The sequence below is a fragment of the Saimiri boliviensis genome, chromosome 5 (assembly GCF_048565385.1).
Source record: "Saimiri boliviensis isolate mSaiBol1 chromosome 5, mSaiBol1.pri, whole genome shotgun sequence".
Classification (NCBI taxonomy): domain Eukaryota; kingdom Metazoa; phylum Chordata; class Mammalia; order Primates; family Cebidae; genus Saimiri; species Saimiri boliviensis.
In genome coordinates, this window is record NC_133453.1 from 9,792,328 (window position 1) to 9,816,051 (window position 23,724).

The 23,724-nt window shown below is 43.1% G+C and overlaps 1 protein-coding gene and 2 non-coding genes across 5 annotated transcripts in view; 2 read left to right on the plus strand and 1 right to left on the minus strand.

Annotated features, from left to right (window-relative positions):
• The window catches only part of PDE6D (phosphodiesterase 6D), a 58,186-nt gene that overhangs the window by 13,189 nt on the left and 21,273 nt on the right, over positions 1-23,724 (plus strand). The window lies entirely within an intron of this gene.
• LOC120364479 (small nucleolar RNA U13) lies at positions 6,205-6,308 on the plus strand. The gene has a single exon (XR_005579730.1). It is a non-coding gene; the product is annotated as a small nucleolar RNA U13 (small nucleolar RNA).
• LOC120364428 (U6 spliceosomal RNA) lies at positions 13,845-13,946 on the minus strand. The gene has a single exon (XR_005579689.1). It is a non-coding gene; the product is annotated as a U6 spliceosomal RNA (small nuclear RNA).

Below are 23,724 nucleotides of genomic sequence, written 5' to 3' on the forward strand. Positions count from 1 at the left end.
TCCCAGCACTTTGGGAGGTCGAGGCAGGTGTATCATGAGGTCAGGAATTCAAGACCAGCCTGGCCAACATGGTGAAACCCCATCTTTACTAAAAATACAGATATTAGCCGGGCGTGGTGGCACATAGCTGGTATGCTGGGCAACAGAGCAAGACTCCACTTCAAAAACAAAAAAAAACCAAAAAAACCTGTAGCTTTCAAATGCACTATGCTTTCTATTACATTATCACAATCATTATCTTTGCTTTAAAGTTTAGTTTTGCTTTCTATTTTGCAAATTTAGAGATTTTATGTTTCAGGGTATCAGAGAAGCCAGAGCCTTAGTGATTCTTTTTTACTTCAGCTTAGATACCTGAAAGTCTTTTTTTAACAATTCTGGGAATTTTTTTTTTTTTTTTTTTCAGATGGAGTCTCGCTCTGCCACCCAGGCTGGAGTGCAGTGGCACAATCTTGGTTCACTGCAACCTCCACCTCCCGGGTTCAAGCAATTCTCTGCCTTAGCTTCCCAAGTAGCTGGGATTACAGGCACCTGGCACCATACCCAGCTAATTTTTTGTATTTTTAGTAGAGATGGGGTTTCACCATCTTGGCCAGGCTGGGCTTGAACTCCTGACCTTGTGATACACCTGCCTCAGCTTCCCAAAGTGCTGGGATTACAGGTGTGAGCCATGTGCCCGGCCAATTCTGGCAATTAATTGTGGCTCTTGAAGTGACAACAGAAGAAACCCACAGATGACACTTATATCCCACTGGAAAATCAAAATCATCGACTTTTTTTTTTTTTTTTTGAGATGGAATCTCACTCTGTTGGCCAGGCTGGAGTGCAGTGGCTCTGTCATCCAGGCTGGAGTGCAGTGGCCCAGTCTTGGCTCACTGCAACCTCCACCTCCTGGATTCCAGTAATTATCCTGCCTCAGCCTCCCGAGTAGGTGGGATTACAGGCATGCATCACCACACCCAGCTAATTTTAGTATTTTTAGTAGAGACAGGGTTTCAGTTGGTCAGGCTGGTCTAAAACTCCTGACCTCAGGTGATTCACCCTTCTCGTCCTTCCAAAGTGCCAGGATTACAGACATAAGCCACCATGCCTGTCCAGCTTTTACTTTTTTAAGAGTTACAGTTTGAAGAAGTTGATTTTCCTCCCAATTCTATAGCATTTTGTTTTTGTTCTTTGTTTTTGAGGCAGAGTCTTGCACTGTTGCCCAGGCTGTAGTGCAGTGGCACGATCTTGGCTCACTGCAATCTCCACCTCCTGGGTTCAAGCAATTCTCCTGCCTCAGCCTCCAAGTAGCTGGAACTATAGGTGTGTGCCACCATGCCCAGCTAATTTTTTTTGTATTTTTAGTAGAGACAGTGTTTCACCATGTTGGCCATGATGGTCATGATCTCCTGACTTTGTGATCCACCTGCCTCGGCCTCCCAAAGTGATGGGATTACAGGCGTGAGCCACTGTACCTGGCCTACTATAGCGTTTTTAAAAAACTGGTGAAGGCTGGGCATGGTGACTCATGCTTATAATCCCAGCACTTTGGGAAACCGAGGCAGGCGGATCACAAGGTCAAGAGATTGAGACTATCCTGGCCAACATGGTGAAACCCTGTCTCTACTAAAAATTCAAAAATTAGCTGGGCATGGTGGCACACACCTGTAGTCCCAGCTACTCAAGAGGCTGAGGCAGGAGAATCACTTGAACCCAGGAGGCAGAAGTTGCAGTGAGCTGAGATCACGCCACTGCACTCCAGCCTGGTGATAGAGCGAGTCTCTGTTTCAAAAAAAAAAAAAAACTGGGTGAAATTCAGGAATCTCTGAATGTAGATTTTGGATTTTGATAAGCTTCAAGGAAATATCCCTGTGCCTTCAAATAACCTGAAAGAAACAGTGGCCCTTTTGGGAATATGCCCTTGGGAAAGGGCCTTATATTATCTCTTCTTCAATCAGGAGGTACTGGGAAGCAAATAAAAGTACAAAGGGAGCCTCTAAGAATCTTTTTGGATATGTCTCTTCTAGCTTGTTTCTGACCAGTTCCAGGCACCTAACTGTGCATGTCAGTAGGATAATGGGCTGACTAGAAAAAGAAAGGTTTGTTTCATTGTTTGATTTTGGTAGGAAGAAGACTGTGTTACGTTTCAGATACTGATATTTTTCTCATTACTAAATTACTTGCCTCCACTGTTTCTCAGGCCAGTTTAAATTTTGAGTGTATACTTTCCAAGCACAGTAACTTTGCCAGCACAAGAGTATTATTTCACAGGGATATCACCACTGATTACAGTGCTGCATATTATGTTTCAAGGATACTGAAACCTGGGTTCTCAGGGATCCATTTATATTTTCTCACCTTATGCTCCATAAATGGGAAAATCACTTGGAAATCATTGGATGGAAAAATATATTTAAATGCCTGTGAATTAGAATTGGTTCTTAAGAAGGTACTAAAGTCAGAATGCTCTGTATAACCAACACTAAGGCAGAAGCATAAGAGGGCTCTGACATAAGTGGTATTTAAGAATTAATGAAGAAAGTGGGAGTAAGGAAGAAAATGCATTCAGAAAGGGAACAAGGAGGAGAGAGTTTGAGAGGGGAGAGATCATAAAGGCAGAGTGTGAAAAGATGGAGAACAGGAAGAAAAAGAAAAAGCCACAACTAAAAACTATGAAAGCAGAGTAAAGAAAGACAGCCCTGTAATGAAAATGCTCAGAATACCACCAAATAAAAACTCCCTTTGTTTACTGCTAGTCGTTGCAGCTGCTTCCACCCCAAAGTAATGAGAAGGGAGAGGTTTTTCTTTATGCCTGTGACCTTGGTTTTGAAGCTTTACTTCATATTGCTCTGCTCTACCATAGTAGACATTAGCATATATCATTATGTGCTTAGTCAGCCATTTTGCCTGAAAAATATACTTACCTTGAAATTACTCAGAGCCACATCCTCATATATAATTTATGAGTACTCTGTCAAGTCATGAATTCAAACTTAATGCAGAATGGGCTTTTAAATTCTAATGTATTGTTACTTGCAATTCAGCTGACTGACTTAGCTGTTCTCCTTAGGGAGAGCGGAGGTTTTTTGGTTGGTGGGTGGGTTGGTTTTAACTTTTCTTTTTCTTTCCGAGTTCTAGCTTTAAGTTGCCCACCCCCTACTTTTTTTTTTTTTTTTTTTTTTTTTTTTTTTTTTTTTTTTTTTAAGAGATAGGATCTTGCTTTGCTACCTAGGCTGAAGTGCAGTGGTGAGATCATGGCTCACTGCAGCCTTGAACTCCTGGGCTGAAGCAGTTCTCCTGCCTCAGCTTTCTGAGTAGCTGGGACTACAGGCATGCACCACTGTATAGTTAATTTGTCTTTTTTTTTTTTTTTTTTTTTTTTGGCAGAGATGGAGTCTCACTATGTGCCCAGGCTCATCTTGGATTCCTGGGCTCAAGCGATCTTCCTGTTTTGGCCTTCTAAACTGTTGGGATTACAGGCATGAGCCACTGCGCCCAGCCTAAATTGCCCTTTCTACAGTTTGCTGGTTTGGCTCCCAGACACTCTTCAATAAGCCTTGCTTTTTGGTTGCCAAGCCTGAAAGAGAATTCTAATGAACTCTCTGACTTGCCCTCTATTGCTTAGTGTGGTTCAACACATATTTGAGTGCCAGTTACATGCTGAGCACTGAGAAGAGAAAGATAAATAATATAGTGTCAGTAGAATTTGACTTGCAAACTAATATATTCATGGTACTCTCTGATAAGTACTATGACACAGGTATAAACAAGTGGCCAGGATAGGAGGTAATGCTGTAACAGACAGCACACTGGAGACTGGAACGGATGGCAGAGACTAGACCTAGTGTCTTCGTCCAGTAAGCCTTGATTTGCCATCTTGACTTCACCTGCAGCATAAAGCAGTTTGTTACACCTGCTGGCCTCCTGGTTGCCTGTTGATTTCATATTCTTTGTCAAACTATCCTTTCTGTTGACAGCCTTCCTTATCTCACCTTTCTCTGTTGTCCTTTTAACCTATTAATAGTTCATTAGAAAATCAATATTCCACAGACCTATTTACAAAGCCTAAACTTTCAGTGTTCCTCAGAAATGTATATGAGAATGGAAGAAGGTGGTGGTGGTGGTGGTGGTGGTGGTGGTGGTGGTGTTGGAGACAGGGTCTCCTCTGTTGCACAGGCTGTAGCACAGTGGCATGATCTTGCCCTCAGCCTCTCAAGTAGCTAGGACTAAAGCCGCACACCACCATATCTGGCTAATTTTTTTTTTGTTGAGACACAGTCTCACTTTGTTTCTCAGGCTAGTATCAAACTCCTGGGTTCAAGTGATCCTCCTAACTTGGCCTCCTAAAGTACTGGGATTGCAAGCTTGAGCCACTACACTTGGCAAGACTTTTTATTGAACACTCACACAAGACTAGACTAAGACCTTGTCAAGAGCAAAAGTCTTTTTTTTTTTTTTTTTTTTTTTTGAGACGGAGTTTCGCCCTTGTTACCCAGGCTGGAGTGCAATGGCACGATCTCGGCTCACCGCAACCTCCGCCTCCTGGGCTCAGGCAATTCTCCTGCCTCAGCCTCCTGAGTAGCTGGGATTACAGGCACGTGCCACCATGCCCAGCTAATTTTTTGCACTTTTTAGTAGAGACGGGGTTTCACCATGTTGACCAGGATGGTCTCGATCTCTCGACCTCGTGATCCACCCGCCTCGGCCTCCCAAAGTGCTGGGATTACAGGCTTGAGCCACCACGCCCGGCTAAGAGCAAAAGTCTTATCTTACTCTTCCTGTTTCCTAGAACAATGCTGCTTAAACTATGGCTGGCAAACAATCAGGTTTTTACTTTAATCCTTCATAGACCAATATTTTTGTAAAATACAGTAAAATGAATTATTAGAAAAATAACATAGTGCCAGGCCTTGTGCTTCATGCTTGTAATCTAGCACTTTGGGAGGAGTTCAAGACCAGCCTGGGCATCATAGACCCTGTCTCAACAAAAAAAATTAAAAATTATGCAGGCATGGTGGCACACGCCTACAATCTCAGCTACTCAGGAGGTTGAAGGGGAAGATCACTTGAGCCCAGGAGTCTGGGATTACAGTGAGCTATGATCACACCACTGTACCCCAGCCTGCGTGACAGAGTGAGATCCTGTCTTTAAAAAAATTGTTTTTGGGCCGGGCGCGGTGGCTCAAGCCTGTAATCCCAGCACTTTGGGAGGCCGAGGCGGGTGGATCACGAGGTCGAAAGATCGAGACCATCCTGGTCAACATGGTGAAACCCCGTCTCTACTAAAGATACAAAAAATTAGCTGGGCATGGTGGCGTGTGCCTGTAATCCCAGCTACTCAGGAGGCTGAGGCAGGAGAATTGCCTGAGCCCAGGAGGCGGAGGTTGCGGTGAGCCGAGATCGCGCCATTGCACTCCAGCCTGGGTAACAAGAGCGAAACTCCGTCTAAAAAAAAAAAAAAAAAAAAAAAAAAAAAAAAAATTGTTTTTAAAGAAAAATGACGTAAAGTAAAAGCTTTTAAAAATTATTGAAATAAATTATTCTGCTGTATTATTATTAAAAACTTTTTTTTGGGCCGGGCGCGGTGGCTCAAGCCTGTAATTCCAGCACTTTGGGAGGCCGAGGCGGGTGGATCATGAGGTCGAGAGATCGAGACCATCCTGGTCAACATGTGAAACCCCGTCTCTACTAAAAATACAAAAAAACTAGCTGGGCGTGGTGGCGCGTGCCTGTAATCCCAGCTACTTAGGAGACTGAGGCAGGAGAATTGCCTGAGCCCAGGAGGCGGAGGTTGCGGTGAGCCGAGATCGCGCCATTGCACTCCAGCCTGGGTAACAAGAGCGAAACTCCGTCTCAAAAAAAACAAAACAAAACAAAACAAAACAAAAAAACTTTTTTTTTAATAAGAGACGGGGTCTCGCTGTGTTGCCCAGGCTGGAGTGCAGTGGCTATTCACAGGCGCGATCCTACTACTGATCAGCACGGAAGGTTTGACCTGCTCCGTTTCAGACCTGGGCTGGTTCACCCCTCCTTAGGCAACCTTGTGGTCCCCCGCTCCTGGGAGGTCACCATATTGATGCCTAACTGTGCAGACACCCAATCGGCATAGTGCACTACAGCCCAGAACTCCTGGGCTCAAGCAACCCTCCCACCTCAGCCTCCCGAGTAGCTGGGACTACAGGCACGCGCCACCGCGCCCGGCTACTATGAAAAACTTTAAACACCATCCTTTTGTAGTTCATGAGCATGATGATTGGGTGTTCATGTGCTTGTGTGTGATGTGCCACCCTTGAACCTTGTTACAACATTGGCGCATTACCCATCTGACCTGAAGAAGAAAAAAAAAAAGAAGGGGAAAAAAAAAAAAACCTTAAATACATGTCACAGGCTGGTAGCAAATGAATTCATAGACCAGCACCAGTCTATAGGCCACCTTCTGAGTAGTATTGGAATCTCCAATATTTGTGCCTGATACAGTACCTCAGCACATGTTTGTGCAATAAATACTTGAATGAGATGGTTGACATGATTATAGAGGTAGACAAAGAAAAAAGAAGAATAGAAGCTCTCTTTGGAGAGTTGAAAGGAAATGATTATGTGATAAACTCAAGATTACTGCAATAATGCTACTCTCCAGCTAGGTGCAGTTACTACAATAATGCTACTCTCCAGCTGGGCGAAGTGGCTCATGCCTATAATCCCAGCACTCTGGGAGGCCGAGGTGGATGAATCATCTGAGGTCGGCAGTTTGAGACCAGCCTGACCAACATGGTGAAACCCCATGTCTACTAAAAATACAAAAAAATTAGCTGGGTGTGGTGGCGCATGCCTGTAATCCCAGCTACTAGGGAGGCTGAGGTAGGAGAATCACTTAAAGGGGAGGTGGATGTTGCAGTGAGCTGAGATCATGCCATTGCACTCCAGCCTGGGCAACAAGAGAGAGACTCCATCTCAAAAAAATAATAATAATAATGCTACCCTCCATGTAAAACAAACTTTTTGTCATTAATTCTGAATACCATTCTTTGGCTCTCTAGCAAGACAAATAAATACTAATAAATCCTCTGTCTGAATTTCTGAAAAATATAGTTTTGATCTTGCTGAATATGTAAAACTTGTTCTAAATGACTGTACAAAGATGTCAACCTGTTTATCTAAACTAGCTCTCATGCAGATCTACAGTTGGCTAGGATTGATTTCAAATATATATATATATATATATATATATATATATATATATATATTTTTTTTTTTTTTTTTTTTTTTTTTTTTGAGACGGAGTTTCGCTCTTGTTACCCAGGCTGGAGTGCAATGGCGCGATCTCAGCTCACCGCAACCTCCGCCTCCTGGGTTCAGGCAATTCTCCTGCCTCAGCCTCCTGAGTAGCTGGAATTACAGGCACGTGCCACCATGCCCAGCTAATTTTTTGTATTTTTAGTAGAGACGGGGTTTCACCATGTTGACCAGGATGGTCTCGATCTCTTGACCTCGTGATCCACCCGCCTCGGCCTCCCAAAGTGCTGGGATTACAGGTTTGAGCCACTGCGCCCGGCCCTGATTTCAAATATTAACACCTGCTCTTAGAACCAGTGCATTTCTCCATGTTGCCGTGTAGATCATACTGCCAAATGCTTTCTCTGCCTGCAATTTTCTTTTTTTTTTTTTTTTTTTTTTTTCATAGAGATGGGGTCTCACTATGTTGCCCAGTCTGGTCTTGAACTCCTGGGCTTAGGCAATCCTCCCAGTAATCCTCCCTACAATCCCAAAGTGCTGGGATTACAGGTGTGAGCCACTGCACCTAAGATCTCTGAGATTTTCTTGTTTCCTGTGTGTCTTCTCAGAAGATTAGCTGAATAGGGTAAGAAATAGTTTTATGAAAAACTTTGAAAAAAACAAGTCTTCTGTGTCCATTAAGATAATTTCAGGTTGCTTACAACACTATAAGTCTACAGTTCTTAAAACCAAATTGTTAGGCCAGGTGTGGTGGCTCACACCTGTAATCCTAGAACTTTGGGCGGCCAAGGCAGGTGCATCACTTGAGGTCAGGAGTTCAAGAATAGCTTGGTCAACAGGGTGAAACCTTGTTTCTTCTAAAAATACAAAAATTAGCTGGGCATGGTGGTCCCCACCTGTAATCCTAGCCACTTGGGAGGCTAAGACAGGAGAATCACTTGAACCCAGGAGGCAGAGGTTGCAGTGAGCTGAGATTACACCACTGCACTCCAGCCTGGGCAACAGAGCAAGACTGTCTCCAAAACAAAAATTGTTAGTCCTTAAATCCCCTTCAGATAAATTTAAAAAAAAAAAAAAAAATCATGGTTTCATTCAAGGCATAGAAAAGAGGAGGTCTACTTTTTAATAGCCACACGTATAGCTATTATCAATGGAGAATATTATTTTGAAATATTTAAGCTCACAATATTTAAGTGCAACCTATTACAGGGAAATTTTATCATAAATGGAATTTTGTTTTCAGTGTGAATCAGTACAAATTCAATGACTCAATACATTATCTTCCTTCTCTACTAAGCATCTCCCCAAGAGAACATTGTTAGGAAGGGCAAAAGGGCCATTTCTGTGGTATATTTGAGGGAGTCTGCTTGCCTTTCTCACCCTCTCATCAGTTCCTCAGCTCTTGTAGCTCTGAAGGAATGTCGTCACAAAGGTAGCCAGGACCCTGCAGTTGCCTGGAGCCTCTCTGTTCCCAAGGATATGTAGTGAGAACAGACTTCTGCCTGAATGTTAGCTATGTTATTTACCAGCTGTGAGTTCCTGAGAAAGATATTTAACTGCTGGGAGCACCACTATTTTATGTGGGTATGAGTATTAAATAAGATTGAAAACTAGAAAAGAGGGGCTGTTAGCACAGTACATGACATACATGTTGAAAGCAGGTACTCAAATATTAGCTCTTTTACCCTGCCTCCTCTTTCTTTAAGGGTAACCTTTAAACTATGAATATAGCTAGATGCCAGATAGGGCTAGAAATATTGTTTACCTTTTTCCCGGCCTTATGCTGTCTGCAATTAAGTTAAACAAGACTGTTAGAAAGCTAGCCCTGAGAAATGCAAAACAGTTAAGACTTTGTCTGCATTGATAATTAACCATAGGTTAAGAATTATTGATTTATAGCCATTGTTGGGCTAATACAATTAATGGGATTTCCCTTTAGCCTTTGGAAGTTTTATAGAAACTCAGATGACAGACCACAACCTTAGTCTTAGACTCATTTCTGTTGCCTCCATTCTAATGTATTCATGGACCAGGTTGTCAGGCAACACTCTTATCACTTGAATATGGAAAAGATCATCCACTCAACTGGTATCAGATCTGTTACCTGGACATCGTTATGGCTTTACGACTTTTATATAGTTTGATGTGGTTCAGTAATTTCTGGAAAGCTCACTTAGCTAGAAAATAGAGTCACTAGCCTTGCTTCATGTCCTTTTTGTAAATATGCCTTTTGTTCATTAAGGGTATATAAAAAAGATTAAAAATCAAGAGTCCCAAAAGTATATGGGTTTTGACCTGTGAAATACAGTAGCAGCATAATCTGATCTGGCGTTTTGTATCCTGTAGTATTTGGAAATGCCTTTCTAATCTCATGTCCTAGAGAAACTACTTTTTCCTGGCCTTATGCTGTCTGCAATTAAGTTAAACAAGACTATTAGAAAGCTAGCCCTGCGAATGCAAAATAGCTAAGACTTTGTCTGCATTGATAATGCCATAGGTTAAGAATTATTAATTCTTGTACCATGAACATAGTAATCATGACTTATTCATCTTACATCCCTCAGTCTCTCCCTGGTACAAACCGGGTTTGCAGGATAGCTGGGGGTGTCGTATAAATGTTAAAAATCATGGATGTTAGCTGGGCGCGGTGGCTCAAGCCTGTAATCCCAGCACTTTGGGAGGCTGAGGCAGGTGGATCACAAGGTCAAGAGATCAAGACCATCCTGGTCAACATGGTGAAACCCTGTCCCTACTAAAAATACAAAACATTAGCTGGGCATGGTGGCGTGTGCCTGTAGTCCCAGCTGAGGAGGCTGAGGCAGGAGAATTGTGTGAACCCAGGAGGCGGAGGTTGCGGTGAGCCAAGATCGCGCCATTGCACTCCAGCCTGGGTAACAAGAGCGAAACTCCGTCTCAAAAAAAAAAAAAAAAAATCATGGATGTTAGAATCAGGCAGTCAAAAACCATCTTGACCACTTATTGGCTTTGTGACCTTTGAGCAATGAAATGAAGCAAAAACTTACCATCCTCAAACCACAGATTCCTCATCAATGTAAGGGCTCTAATAATAATGCCTATTTCATAGGGTTATGTGAACTAATTTATATATGAATAATATCTAAATTATTAGCATACTATCTAGTACTCAGTACATTTTAGCCATCTTCATTATACAATAAATAGATACTGAATGTGAAGACTGCATACATTTCTGCCAAAGTTTTTTATACCTAAGTGATGTGTAACACAAATCATCTGACAAGAGACTTCTTTCCATATCTTCGTAAAGCCTTCCCCTTACTATCTTCTATTTATTTAAACAGAAATTTACTTGGATGTGACCCATTTGATACGAATCATACAAGCTGATTCAAATAATTGCTCCAGCTAATTTACATGAAGGTTTTCCTATTTTATTGTTTTTAGAAATTATTTTGGAGTTATAAAAGTCTGGTAGTGACTTACGAATATCTTTATATTAAATGTTTACCTTATTGTTCTAAAAAATACTAAACATTTCTCGTTTCTGTGGGAAGACCCTCAGGGGAAAAATAGTTTTTTCCCTGTTTTGGGGGCTACATCTCTAACCTGCCTGGAAGTTTAGAAATTCCCAGAATGGTATTGCCAAGAAGCCGCAGAGCGATGTCGTGTTTGAGCTTCTTGCCATTCTTAATGCTTACATAGAGAAACATTTGGGCAGTAGTTCACTGTTTGTTGTTAGTTCCTAAAGCACTGCCAGGGGAGACTTATACTCCTGGGGTCTCTTCTTGTCCCCAGGAGGGAGTTGATGGAAGATGGTTATTAATCTACACCAACTTCAGTTTAGTAGCTTTTCTGGCTCCCAAACATGTTTTTGACAGAGAAATAGATTCCACAGATCCCCTTATAGTGTTTATCTATCCCTTTCCAGCATTGTAGCCATGGGTTTATTTTTTTATAACAATTTTTTAGACATTTGATCTTTTTCTCTCACTGCCTACCCCTCTTCTCCCCCATGCTTGCTTGCTTTCCTTTGTACACACAAATACATAAGCTCCAGTGGCTATTTTTTCCCTGAAAAAAGTGTTATTCCAAACCTTTCCAATCTCTAAAATCTCATTTCCTATAAATATCTTTTTCCCCTTTTTCTCTTTAAAATTGTTTTATTTATTTATTTTGAGACAGGGTCTCACTCTGTAGCTCAGGCTGGAATGCAGTGGCACGAACACAGTTCAATGTAGATTTGACATCTGGGCTCAAACAATCTTCCCACCTTGTCTTCCCAAGTAGCTGGGACTACAGGCATGTGCCATCAAGCCTGGCTAATTTTTATTTTATTTTATTATTTTTCTCTTTTTTTTATTTTTTTATTTTTTTTATTTTATTTTTTTTTTTTTTTTTTTTTTGAGATAGAGTTTCGCTCTTGTTACCCAGGCTGGAGTGCAATGGCGCGATCTCGGCTCACCGCAACCTCCGCCTCCTGGGTTCAGGCAATTCTTCTGCCTCAGCCTCCTGAGTAGCTGGGATTACAGGCACGTGCCACCATGCCCAGCTAATTTTTTGTATTTTTAGTAGAGACAGGGTTTCACCATGTTGACCAGGATGGTCTCGATCTCTCGACCTCGTGATCCACCCGCCTCGGCCTCCCAAAGTGCTGGGATTACAAGCTTGAGCCACTGCACCCGGCCATTTTTTTTTTTTTTTTCTTTTTTAAGACGGGGTTTCACCATGTTGGTCAGGCTGGTCTTGAACTCCCGACCTCAGGTGATCCGCCCGCCTTGGCCTCCCAGAGTGCTGGGATTACAAGCGTTAGCCACCGCGCCCAGCCTATTTTATTTTATTTTATTTTATTTTTTTGAGACGGAGTTTTGCTCTTGTTACCCAGGCTGGAGTGCAATGGCGCGATCTTGGCTCACTGCAACCTCCGCCTCCTGGATTCCAGCAATTCTCCTGCCTCAGCCTCCTGAGTAGCTGGGATTACAGGCATGTGCCACCATGCCCAGCTAATTTTTTTATTTTTGGTAGAGACGGGGTTTCACCATGTTGACCAGGATGGACTCGATCTTTTGACCTCGTGATCCACCCGCCTCGGCCTCCCAAAGTGCTGAGATTACAGGCTTGAGCCACCGTGCCCGGCCTATTTTATTTTTTTAATAGAGATAAGGTCTCTCTATGTTACCCAGGTTGGTCTCAGACTCCTGGCCTCAAAAAATCCTCATGCCTCAGCCTCCAAAAGTGCTGGGACATCAAGCGTGAGCCACCATGCCTGGCCTAGAAATCTTTTAATTCCCAGCCTTAACCCTTTGTTCATCCACTGTGGACCACCCCTCTCTGTCTGGTGGTATAGAATATGGGATTTAGTGGCTATAATTTTTTTCTTTTCATTCTTTATGAGAGTCTTCTTTTCTAGTACCCTAAAGCTACTCAGAGTATGGTCTCTGAGCCAGTAGCATTGGCATCATCTATCTGGGGGCTGGTTAGAAATGCAGAATCTCAGCTCCCACCCCAACCTGCTGAACCAGAATCTGTATTTGTGTGTGTGTGTGTGTGTTTTCCCCCTGAGATGGAGTTTCGGTCTTGTTACCCAGGCTGGAGTACAATGGCATGATTTCGGCTCACTGCAACCTCTGCCTCCTGGGTTCAAGCAATTTTACTGCCTCAGCCTCCCAAGTAGCTGGGACTACAGGCGCACGCCACCATGCCCAGCTAATTTTTATATTTTTAGTAGAGACGGGGTTTCACCATGTTGACCAGGATGGTCTCGATCTATTGACCTCGTGATCCACCCGCCTCAGCCTCCCAAAGTGCTGGGATTATAGGTGTGAGCCACCGCGCTCAGCCCAGAATCTGTATTTTAACAAGCTCTCCAGATGATTGGTATGCACAGGAAAATTTAAGAAATCCCTTTTGTAAATCACCTTTTGCTCAAGGGTCAGGGATTAGGGGACACTTTGTCAAGTAGTAGTTCTCCACCCTGGCTTCAGTGAAATCAGTTGGGGAACTCTGAAAAATACTGATGCCTGAATTTCACCTCTGGAGATTCTAATTGGTTTGGTGGAAGGTCAGGTCCAAGAATCAGGAGTTTTAGAAGTTACCCAGGTGATTCTAATAGGCAGCCGTTGAGAACTACTGTTGTATATGGTTCTTATAATTTGCCTTAGCTTCTTAGAATACAAGGTATATATAAGTTGATATGGCCAGATGCAGTGGCTCATGCCTGTAATCCCAGCATTTTGGGAGGCCAAGGTCGGGGGAATCACTTGAGCCCAGGAGTTTGAGACCAGCCTGGGCAACATAGTGAGACCTTGTCTCTACAAAAAAAAAAAATGAGCTCGGCATTCCTATAGTCCTAGCTACACAGAAGGCCAAGCCAGAAGGATCCCTTGAGCCCAGCAGTTTGAAGCTACAGTAAGCCATGTGCACCACTGCACTACCTACCTATCTGTCTATCTAAGATGCCATTTTAGACAGACAGACCGACAGGCAGGTAGGCAGGTTGGTAGGTAGGCAGGTAAGAAGGTAGATAGATAGGCAGGGAAGGCTAATGATTAAAATATACTTTTACAATTACATTTGTGGGGAGAAATATTTAATATATGTGCATTAAAAATTAGAAATATATACATTAAAATATTAAATGGTAATCTCTGGGTTACTTCTTTTTTGTCCTCTGTTTTCTTTCTGTTTTTTAAGGGGCCATGCTAATCTTCTCTGTATCGTTCCAATTTTAGTATATGTGCTGCTGAAGCAAGCACTGTCCTCTATTTTCCAAACTTTCTGTAATAGCCATTCCTTTGGTAAAAAAAAAAAATCCTTATATGTGTAAATATAATTCTTAATAACTATGATCACATTATACATATTTTGTAAACTGCTTTTTAATTAAATTTTTTTTATTCTTCCTGTTCACATATCAATACATTATGAACATTTAATCATACCATTACACATAATTAGATAGGCTTTTATATTGTTTAAAGTGAATCCTGACCCAGGATAACTGAATTTTTACCTTAATTTTATTTACATATTGATATGGGTTTTTTAATAAATTGTTTAGCCAGGTGCAGTGGCTCACACCTGTAATCCCAGTACTTCGGGAGGCCGAAGTAGGCAGATCTCCTGAGGTCAGGAGTTCAAGAGTAACCTGGCCAACATGGTGACACTTCATCTGTACTAAAAATACAAAAATTAGCTGGGTGTGGTGGCACGCACCTGAAATTGCAGCTACTGGGGAGGCTGAGGTAGGAGAATTGCTCGAACCCGGGAGGCAGAGGTTGCATTGAGCCGAGAATGTGCTATTGCACTCCATCCTGGGCAACAAGAGTGAAACTCTGTCAAAAATAAATAGTTTAATTCTTGAACGCTTTAGTATTTAGAAGTTGTCCTGGTCCACGGAAGGGGACATTTTTAAAAGGAAATATGTCTTGGGAGGCCAAGGCGGGCGAGTTGCTTGAGCCCAGGAGTTCAAGACCAGCCTGGGCAACATGGCAAAACCCTCTCTCTACTAAATACATACATTAGCCGGGTGTGGTGGCGTACACCTATAGTCCCACATACTTGGGATGCAAAGGTGGGAGGATCACCTGAGCCCAGGAAGTTGAGGCTGCAGTGAGCTGTGTTCATACCACTGCACTCCATCCTAGGCAACTGGAAAAAGAACCTGTCTCAAAAAAAGAAAGGATATCTGGGCCGGGCGTGGTGGCTCAAGCCTGTAATCCCAGCACTTTGGGAGGCTGAGGCGGGTGGATCACAAGGTCAAGAGATCGAGACCATCCTGGTCAACATGGTGAAACCCTGTCTCTACTAAAAATACAAAAAATTAGCTGGGCATGGTGGTGTGTGCCTGTAATCCCAGCTACTCAGGAGGCTGAGGCAGGAGAATTGCCTGAACCCAGGAGGCGGAGGTTGCGGTGAGCTGAGATCGCGCCATTGCACTCCAGCCTGGGTAACAAGAGTGAAACTCTGTCTCAAAAAAAAAAAAAAAAAAGAATACAGGCTTCTTCAAGTAGTGTTTGATCGGAGTTTGTGCCTTAACCTGAGACTATGGCCCTATCGATGTTGGCTATCTTGTCTAGGTATGCAAATCAGGAAGATAAGAGATACCTGGGTATGTCACAGTGCTGAAAAATGATACAAGTCAGTGAGTGGATATTCAGCTTCAGAGGCCTGTTTTAGACACTGGTACTTATCTCACAAGGCCTGATCACAGGCAAGCTGAAGATGGTACTTTGTACAAGCCTCCATTATAGATAGTCCTGCTCATATTGTGTTGTAATTATTCTTTTACTCCAGGGACCATGTGCAGGAACCATGTCTTATTAATCATAGTATACCCTAGCCCTAAGTGTTCAGTATATGTTCATAAGTGTTCAGTAAATGTTGGACAAATGAAATACCCAATTCAGCCTTCTTATAATCTAAAACCTTTTGGTCATATACAAATCCAGATTAATTTGACTTTTGTTTTTTCTTTTTACCAATTACATGTTGATCATTACTTAATGCCAATAAGTCTTTACATTACTATACTTAACTAGTCTCTTTTTTTAAGTGTAGAACACTTTTTTTTTTTTTTTGAGACGGAGTTTCGCTCCTGTTACCCAGGCTGGAGTGCAATGGCACGATCTCGGCTCACCGCAACCTCCGCCTCCTGGGTTCAGGCAATTCTCCTGCCTCAGCCTCCTGAGTAGCTGGGATTATAGGCACGCGCCACCATGCCCAGCTAATTTTTTGTATTTTTAGTAGAGACGGGGTTTCACCATGTTGACCAGGTTGGTCTCGATCTCTCGACCTCGTGATCCACCCGCCTCGGCCTCCCAAAGTGCTGGGATTACAGGCTTGAGCCACCGTGCCCGGCGAACACTTTTTTTTTTTAAGTGAAGTTGATAACTATTCTGGAGGAAAGATGGAGAAAAATAATTAAGAAACTTTGAACCTAAAATTATATCAAAATTTGAGAACTAGATTTATTTTTATTTTTTTGAGACACAGTCTCATGCTGCCACCCAGGCTGGCGTGCAGTGATGCATTTTCAACTTCAGTCTTCTCCTCCTGGGCTCAAGGGATCCTCCCACCTCAGCCTCCCAAGTAACTGGGACTACAGGTGTGCACTACCCTGTGACAGCCTAATTTTTGTCTTTTTTGTAGAGATGGAGTTTCACCATATTTCCCAGACTAGTCTTGAATTCCAGAGCTGAAGGAATTCACCGTCCTCGGCCTCCCAAAGTGCTGGAATGATAGGCATCAACCACCATGCCTAGCCAGATTTTTTTATATTTTTTTACTTTTAGAGACAGGGTCTCACTCTGCCACCCATGCTGGAGGGCAGTGGCACTATCATAGCTCACTGCAGCTGTGGAACTCTGAGACTCAAGCAATCCTTCCACTTAGACCTTCCAAAGAGCTGGAATTATAGGCATAAACCACTGTACCCACCCATGGATTAGATTGTTAGACTTGTTTTATCTATGTTCAAAATGAAACTGTACTTTGGAGGATATGTGTGTGCTACGCTGCCTGTCAGCATAGTAACTTGACTCTTAAATAAGATATGCAAACACAAAATTAAAGAGTATTTCTCAGCTGGGTGCAGTGGCTCAAGCCTGTAATCCCAGCACTTTGAGAGGCCGAGGCGGGTGGATCACGAGGTCAAGAGATCGAGACCATCCTGGTCAACATGGTGAAACCCCGTCTCTACTAAAAATACAAAAAATTAGCTGGGCATGGTGGCGCGTGCCTGTAATCCCAGCTACTCAGGAGGCCGAGGCAGGAGAATTGCCTGAACCCAGGAGGTGGAGGTTGTGGTGAGCCGAGATCGCGCCATTGCACTCCAGCCTGGGTAACAAGAGCGAAACTCCGTCTCAAAAAAAAAAAAGAGTATTTCTCAGGCCAAGCGTGGTGGCTCATGCCTGTAATGCCAACACTTTGGGATTACAAAGTGTTGGGATTTGGGGGGCCAAGGTGGGTGGATCACAAGGTTAAGAGTTTGAGACCAGCCTGGCTAACATGGTGAAACCGCATTTCTACTAAGAATACAGAAATTAGCTGGGTGTGGTGGGTGTGCCTGTAATCCCAGCTATTCAGGAGGCTGAGGTGGGAGAATCGCTTGAACCTGGGAGGCGGAGGTTGCAGTGAGCCAAGATCATTCCATTGCACTCCAGCCTGGACAAGCAACAGAGCAAGACTCTGTCTTGGGGAAAAAAAATAATAATAATACATGCATATATATATGTATATTTCTCTGGGCCTGGTGTGGTAGTTCACACCTGTAATCCCACCCCAGCACTTTGGGAGGCCAAGGAAGGAGGATCCCTTGAGGCCAGGAGTTCAAGCCCAACCTAGGAAACATAGCAAGACTCTGTCTCTGTTAAAAAAAAAAAAAAAGAATATTTTTTCTGGCCACAAATGCTAATATATTAGATAAATGAATGAGATGCATGTTTCATTTTTGGGTAACTAGCAAAGTTATTGCTCTAGAGTATTATTTTGGCTTCCTAACCATTAGTCAAAAACTATCTGTAGTTGTCAGCTTGGAATTTGTTCATCCTAAGTAATAGTTTTTTTTTAATTTTTAAAAAGTAGCCGGGCGCGGTGGCTCAAGCCTGTAATCCCAGCACTTTGGGAGGCCGAGGCGGGTGGATCACGAGGTCGAGAGATCGAGACCATCCTGGTCAACATGGTGAAACCCCGTCTCTACTAAAAATACAAAAAGTTAGCTGGGCATGGTGGTGCGTGCCTGTAATCCCAGCTACTTAGGAGGCTGAGGCAGGAGAATTGCCTGAGCCCAGGAGGCGGAGGTTGCGGTGAGCCGAGATCGCGCCATTGCACTCCAGCCTGGGTAACAAGAGCGAAACTCCGTCTCAAAAAAAAAAAAAAAAAAAAAAAAGGCTGGGCAAGGTATCTCATGCCTATAATGCCAATGCTTTGTGAGGGGAGGTCAAGGTAGGAAGATCGCTTTAGCCTAGGAATTTGAGACCAGCCTGGGCAACATAGTGAGATCCTATCTCTACAACAGAATAAAAATTAACTGAATGCAATAGCACATGCCTGTAGTCCCAGCTACTCAGGAGGCTAAGGTGGAGAATTGCTTGAGCCCAGGAGTCCAAGGCTACAGTGAGCTGAGAACACACTACTGTACTCCAGCCTGGGTGACAGTGAGACCTGTCTCAAAAAATACATATATATATATGATTTAAGATTGGTCCAGAATATATAATACATTTTAGTATGTGCCAAATTGCTATTTAAAATGACTTCCAGCCAGGCACAGTAGCTCACACCTATAATCCCAACACTTTGGGAGGCTGAGGCAGGCAAACCGCTTGAGCTCAGGAGTTCGCACAGCCTGGGCAACAGGGGAAAACCCAGTCTCTACCAAAAAAAAAAAAAAGGCCAGGTGCGGTGGCTCAAGCCTGTAATCCCAGCACTTTGGGAGGCCAAGGCGGGTGGATCACAAGGTCAAGAGATCGAGACCATCCTGGTCAACATGGTGAAACCCCGTCTCTACTAAAAATACAAAAAAATTAGCTGGGCATGGTGGCACGTGCCTGTAATCCCAGCTACCCAGGAGGCTGAGGCAGGAGAATTGCCTGAACCCAGGAGGAGGAGGTTGCGGTGAGCCGAGACTGCGCCATTGCACTCCAGCCTGGGTAACAAGAGCAAAACTCCATCTCAAAAAAAAAAAAAAAAACTTTTTTTTTTTGAGACAAGAGTCTCACTTTGTCACCCAGGCTGGAGTGCAGTGATGTGAGCTCACTGCAACCTCCCACCTCCTGGGTTCAAGCGATTCAGACTTAGCCTCCTGAGTAGCTGGGATTACAGGTGCCTGCCATTATACCCAGCTATTTTTTTTTTCTTTTTTTTTTTTGTATTTTTAGTAGATATGGGGTTTCACCATGTTGGTTAGGCTGGTCTCAAACTCCTGACCTCAGATAATCCACCCACCTCAGCCTCCGAAAGTGCTGGGATTATAGGCATGAGCCACCACACCCAGCCAAAAAATTTGTTTAAAGTAAAAGATCAAGGGTTTGCAGATAGCCAACCTGAACGCCGTGGCTTACACCTGTAATCCCAGCACTTTGGGAGGCCAAGGCAGGTAGATCACTTGAGGTCAGGAGTTCAAGACCACCCTAGCCAACATGGCGAAACTCTGTCTACCAAAAATACAAAAATGAGCTGGATGTGGTGGTGAGCATTGTAATCCCAGCTACTCGGGAGGCTAAGGCAGGAGAATCGCTTGAGCCCAGGAGGCAGAGGTTGCAGTCAGCTGAGATCGTACCACTGCACTCCAGCCTGGGTGACAGAGCACAACTCCATCTCAAAAAAAAAAAAAAAAAAAACAGCAAAAAAAAAGTCAACCAAAAATATCACCTGCATCTTTATCTCACTATTTCCCAGCTATTTAATATTAAGGTTTTTAATATCTCTAATACTTAGTTTTCTCATCCAGAAAATGAAGTAATAGAGGTAATAAGACCCAATTCACAGGATTTTTATATAGGTAAATCACCTAATACAGGGCTGGGCATACTGACTGTAATGAGGTGAAGTATGAGGAAATTAGACCTAAATATTAAAAGTTTAAATGTAAGAGAAAAATAATAGTGCACACAAGCTAGTAAGAAAGCCTATATACTCAGAGAAAACAGTACATTTAGACAATGTTAATACTAATCTAGTGAGTACCTATTGTGTTCCAGATGTTCTATTAGTTTTATATACATTGCATCTTATTGAATCTTCACAAAAATCATGTATTTATTACATTATGGAGTTGAGGCAAACTAAGCCATAAGAAAGCCCAAGACCACTAAACTGTTAAATGGCAGAGCCATGATTATACCCGGGGCTGTGAGACTACGCCTGTGCTTTAACCACATTGTATACTGATGGGAGGAAAGGCAGTGAAACTAATGTGAAAGAATGTCAGAATATGGATAAGTAAAGGGAAGAGAGGAAATCAAGAGTCGGAAAAACAAAAAAGGTTTGAAGAGATGGTATCACATACAGGGACAGGTTAGTTATTATAGTGATTGACCCTCTTTGGCTGGAGCAGATGTTTTTTGAGGTGAACTGGAGACAACCTGCATAGTTCAGGATGTTGATCAAGGGTGTCTAGACTTGATCCAATGAGGGGAGAAGCATTGAAAGCTTTTGAGTAGGAAGGTGACATGATACAAGTGATATTTGAGAAAAATTATTCTGGCAGCAATGTGCAGACTGGATTGGAGTGGAGGGGAGAGAAAGCAGTTAGGAAGTTCTTGCAGAAGTCCAATAATTTGGAAACATGACAGTGCATCTCAGTGGAAGAAATACCAGGATCTGGTAACCGGAAAGGAAGGTTGGGGAGGTCATGAAAGGCATGTCTAAACACAAAGCCTTCAGGCAATTTTGGCACGGAACTAATGTGTCCTCCTTCACCAGATTAGAAATCTTGAGAATGAGCTATAAATGACTCCCTGGCTCTTCTATAAACTTCCTGTTTTCCCCAAATGCAGGCTCCTCCAGGCACCAGTCCCTTCTGGTGGTGTCAGCTCCCTGCTTTATATTCCACCCAGTTATCAACACCACTACTGTCCTGTCAGAAAGCCCTTCCATTATAAACAAAATCCCCTACCTCATGGAGCTCTTCATAGAGCCCTCCTTCCATCTTCCTACCCTCACTGAAACCTGACCCTCCCGCATGGAGGCAGCCTCCTCAGGAACCCTCTGGGGACGAAGCTGCTTCTCCGTCACTTTCTCTGAGGGATGGGCTCAGGGGTCAGTCTGCCAGGTGAAAATTTGCATTTCCCTCATGTTTTGCCTAATGCTCTTTTGAGGTGTTTATCTTTTTTTTTTTTAGATGGAATTTCGCTCTTGTTGCCCAGGCTGGAGAGCAATAGCGTCTCAGTTCACCACAACCTCCACCTCCCAGGTTCAAGCGATTCTCCTGCCTCAGCCTCCTGAGTAGTTGGGATTATAGGCATGCACCAACATGCCCGGCTAATTTTGTATTTTTTAGTAGAGACAAGGTTTCTCCATGTTGGTCAGGCTGGTCTTGAACTCCTGACCTCCCAAAGTGCTGGGATTACAGGACTGAGCCATCATGCCCAGCCTGTTTATCTTTTTCTTATCGTATATAAGTGCTTATTATATAGTAAAGAGTTTGTCTTTTTGCTCATCATATTATAAATATTTTTCTAGTTTTTCATTTGACTTGCCTTTGTTTACCATGATTTTGAGTTAAAAAAGATTTTCCCTTTTTACTTTCTGAACTACTTTTTAAAAAAAAAAAAAAAAAAAGAGAGACGGGGTTTCTCCATGTTGGTGAGCCTGGTCTCGAACTCCCAACCTCAGATGATCTGCCCGCCCTGGCCTCCCAAAGTGCGGGGATTACAGGTGTGAGCCACTGCACCCGGCAAACTACTTTTTAAATTAAGTTTAATTACTCAGATAATAACTCTTCTTGTAAAAAATTACAATAGGGCTGGCACAGTGGCTCACGCTTGTAAATTCCAGCACTTTGGGAGGCCATGACGGGAGGATCACTTGAGGCCAAGAGTTCAAGATCAGCCTGAGCAACATAGTAATACCTTGTTTCCACACACACAAAAAATTTTTTAATTACAACCATTTTTTTCCCCCTGCGATGGAGTCTTGCTCTGTTGCCCAGGCTAGAGTGCAGTGGCTCAGCTCACTGCAACCTCTGCCTCCTGGGGTTCAAGCAGTTCTCCTGCCTCAGCCTCCCAAGTAGCAAAGATTACAGGCATCTGCCACCATGCCCAGCTAATTTTTGTATTTTTAGTAGAGACAGGATTTCAGCATGTTGGTTAGGCTGGTCTCAAACTCCTGACCTTAAGTGATCCACCTGCCTCAGCCTCCCAAAATGCTGAGATTACAGGTGTGAGCTACCGCACCAGCATTAATTACTTTCATAAGCAATCAGCTTCCCTAGAATTGGGAGCCTGTGACTGAAATCAGAATTGTCATTGGTTTGAGCACTTTGGTGTTTATAGAAGTGCTTAAGACTTAGTTTTTCGGAGTCTTTTACAAATAAGTTGTTCTTTATTTCATTACGAAAAACACTGTAATTTTAAAAGTTTATAATAGAGATATCTTTGTCATTTCGGCTGCTGTAACAAAGTGCCAAAGTCTGGGTGGCTTATATACAATAGAAACATTTCTCACAGTCTGGAGGTTGGAAGTCTGAGATCAGGATACCAGCATGGTCAGGTTTTGGTGAGAGCCTCCTTCCAGGTTGCAGACTACTGTTTTCTTGTATCCCGATGTGGTTCAAAGAGAGGGAAAAGCTCTCTAGGGTCCCTTTTGTAGGGCATTGATCCCATTCATGAGGATTTTACCCTCATGGCCTCATCACCTCCCAAAGCTCCACATCCTAATACCATCACATTGGGGTTTAGAATTTCAATGTATGAATTTGGAGGGGACACAAACATTTAGTTCATTGTAAGAAATAAGGGTCAAGTTTAGTCTTGGGAGGAGAGGATAACAAAGGTGATAGCAGAGCAAGAAGAAGATTATCCTTTTCTTTGCTGTGTAACCTTGGCCAGGGTACTTAACCAGTCTACTTTATTACCTTTCTCTTAGTCTCATCACATGAGAAACTGCCATTCTTTGGAATAAGTTTTGTTGCATGGCATTAATGGCATTCTCATGTGAAAAAGACAAAAGCAGGCTGGGCGTGGTGGCTCACATGTGTAATTCCAGCACTTTGGGAGGCCAAGGCAGGCAGATAACTTGAGGTCAGGAGTTCAAGACCAGCCTGGCCAACATGGTGAAACCCTGTCTCTACTAAAAATAAAAAAATTAGCCAGGCATGGTGGCGGGCACCTGTAACCCCAGCTACTCAGGAGGCTGAGGCAAGAGAATCACTTGAACTTGGGAGGTGGAGGTTGCAGTTAGCCAAGATCACACCACTGCACTCCAGCCTGGGCGACAGACATAGACTCCATCTCAAAAAAAAAAAAAAAAAAAAAAAAAAATAGGCCAGGCCTGGTGGCTCACGCCTGTAATCCTGACACTTTGGGAGGCTGAGGCAGGCATATCACGAGGGCAGGTGTTCAAGACCAGCATGACCAATATGATGAAACCCCATCTCTACTAAAACTACAAACATTAGCTGGGTGTGGTGGCACATGCCTGTAGTCCCAGTTACTCGGGAGGCTGAGGCAGGAGAATCACTTGAACCTGGGAGCAGAGGATGCAGTGAGCCAAGATCACGCCACTGCACTCTAGTCTAGGCAAGAGAGCGAAACCCCGTGTCAAAAAAAAAAAAGACAAAAGCCATTTTCTTCTTGCAGCAGTGGAAGTGAAGACTATTGAGAGGATGTATTTTAGAGAGATTTTCTTGAGGTGATATGGCTGGCTTTGCCCTGTAGTTGGTACATCTAGGGCAATTGTAGCCAGCCTCTAATAACAATAATTGCTGTCTTCCCTATTCCCATTTTCCTCTGTCATGTTTACCTCCACAGGGATTTTCTAAGTTGGGGAAAGGTTTATTCCTACTTCCTTTCTCATCTTGATCTGAATGTG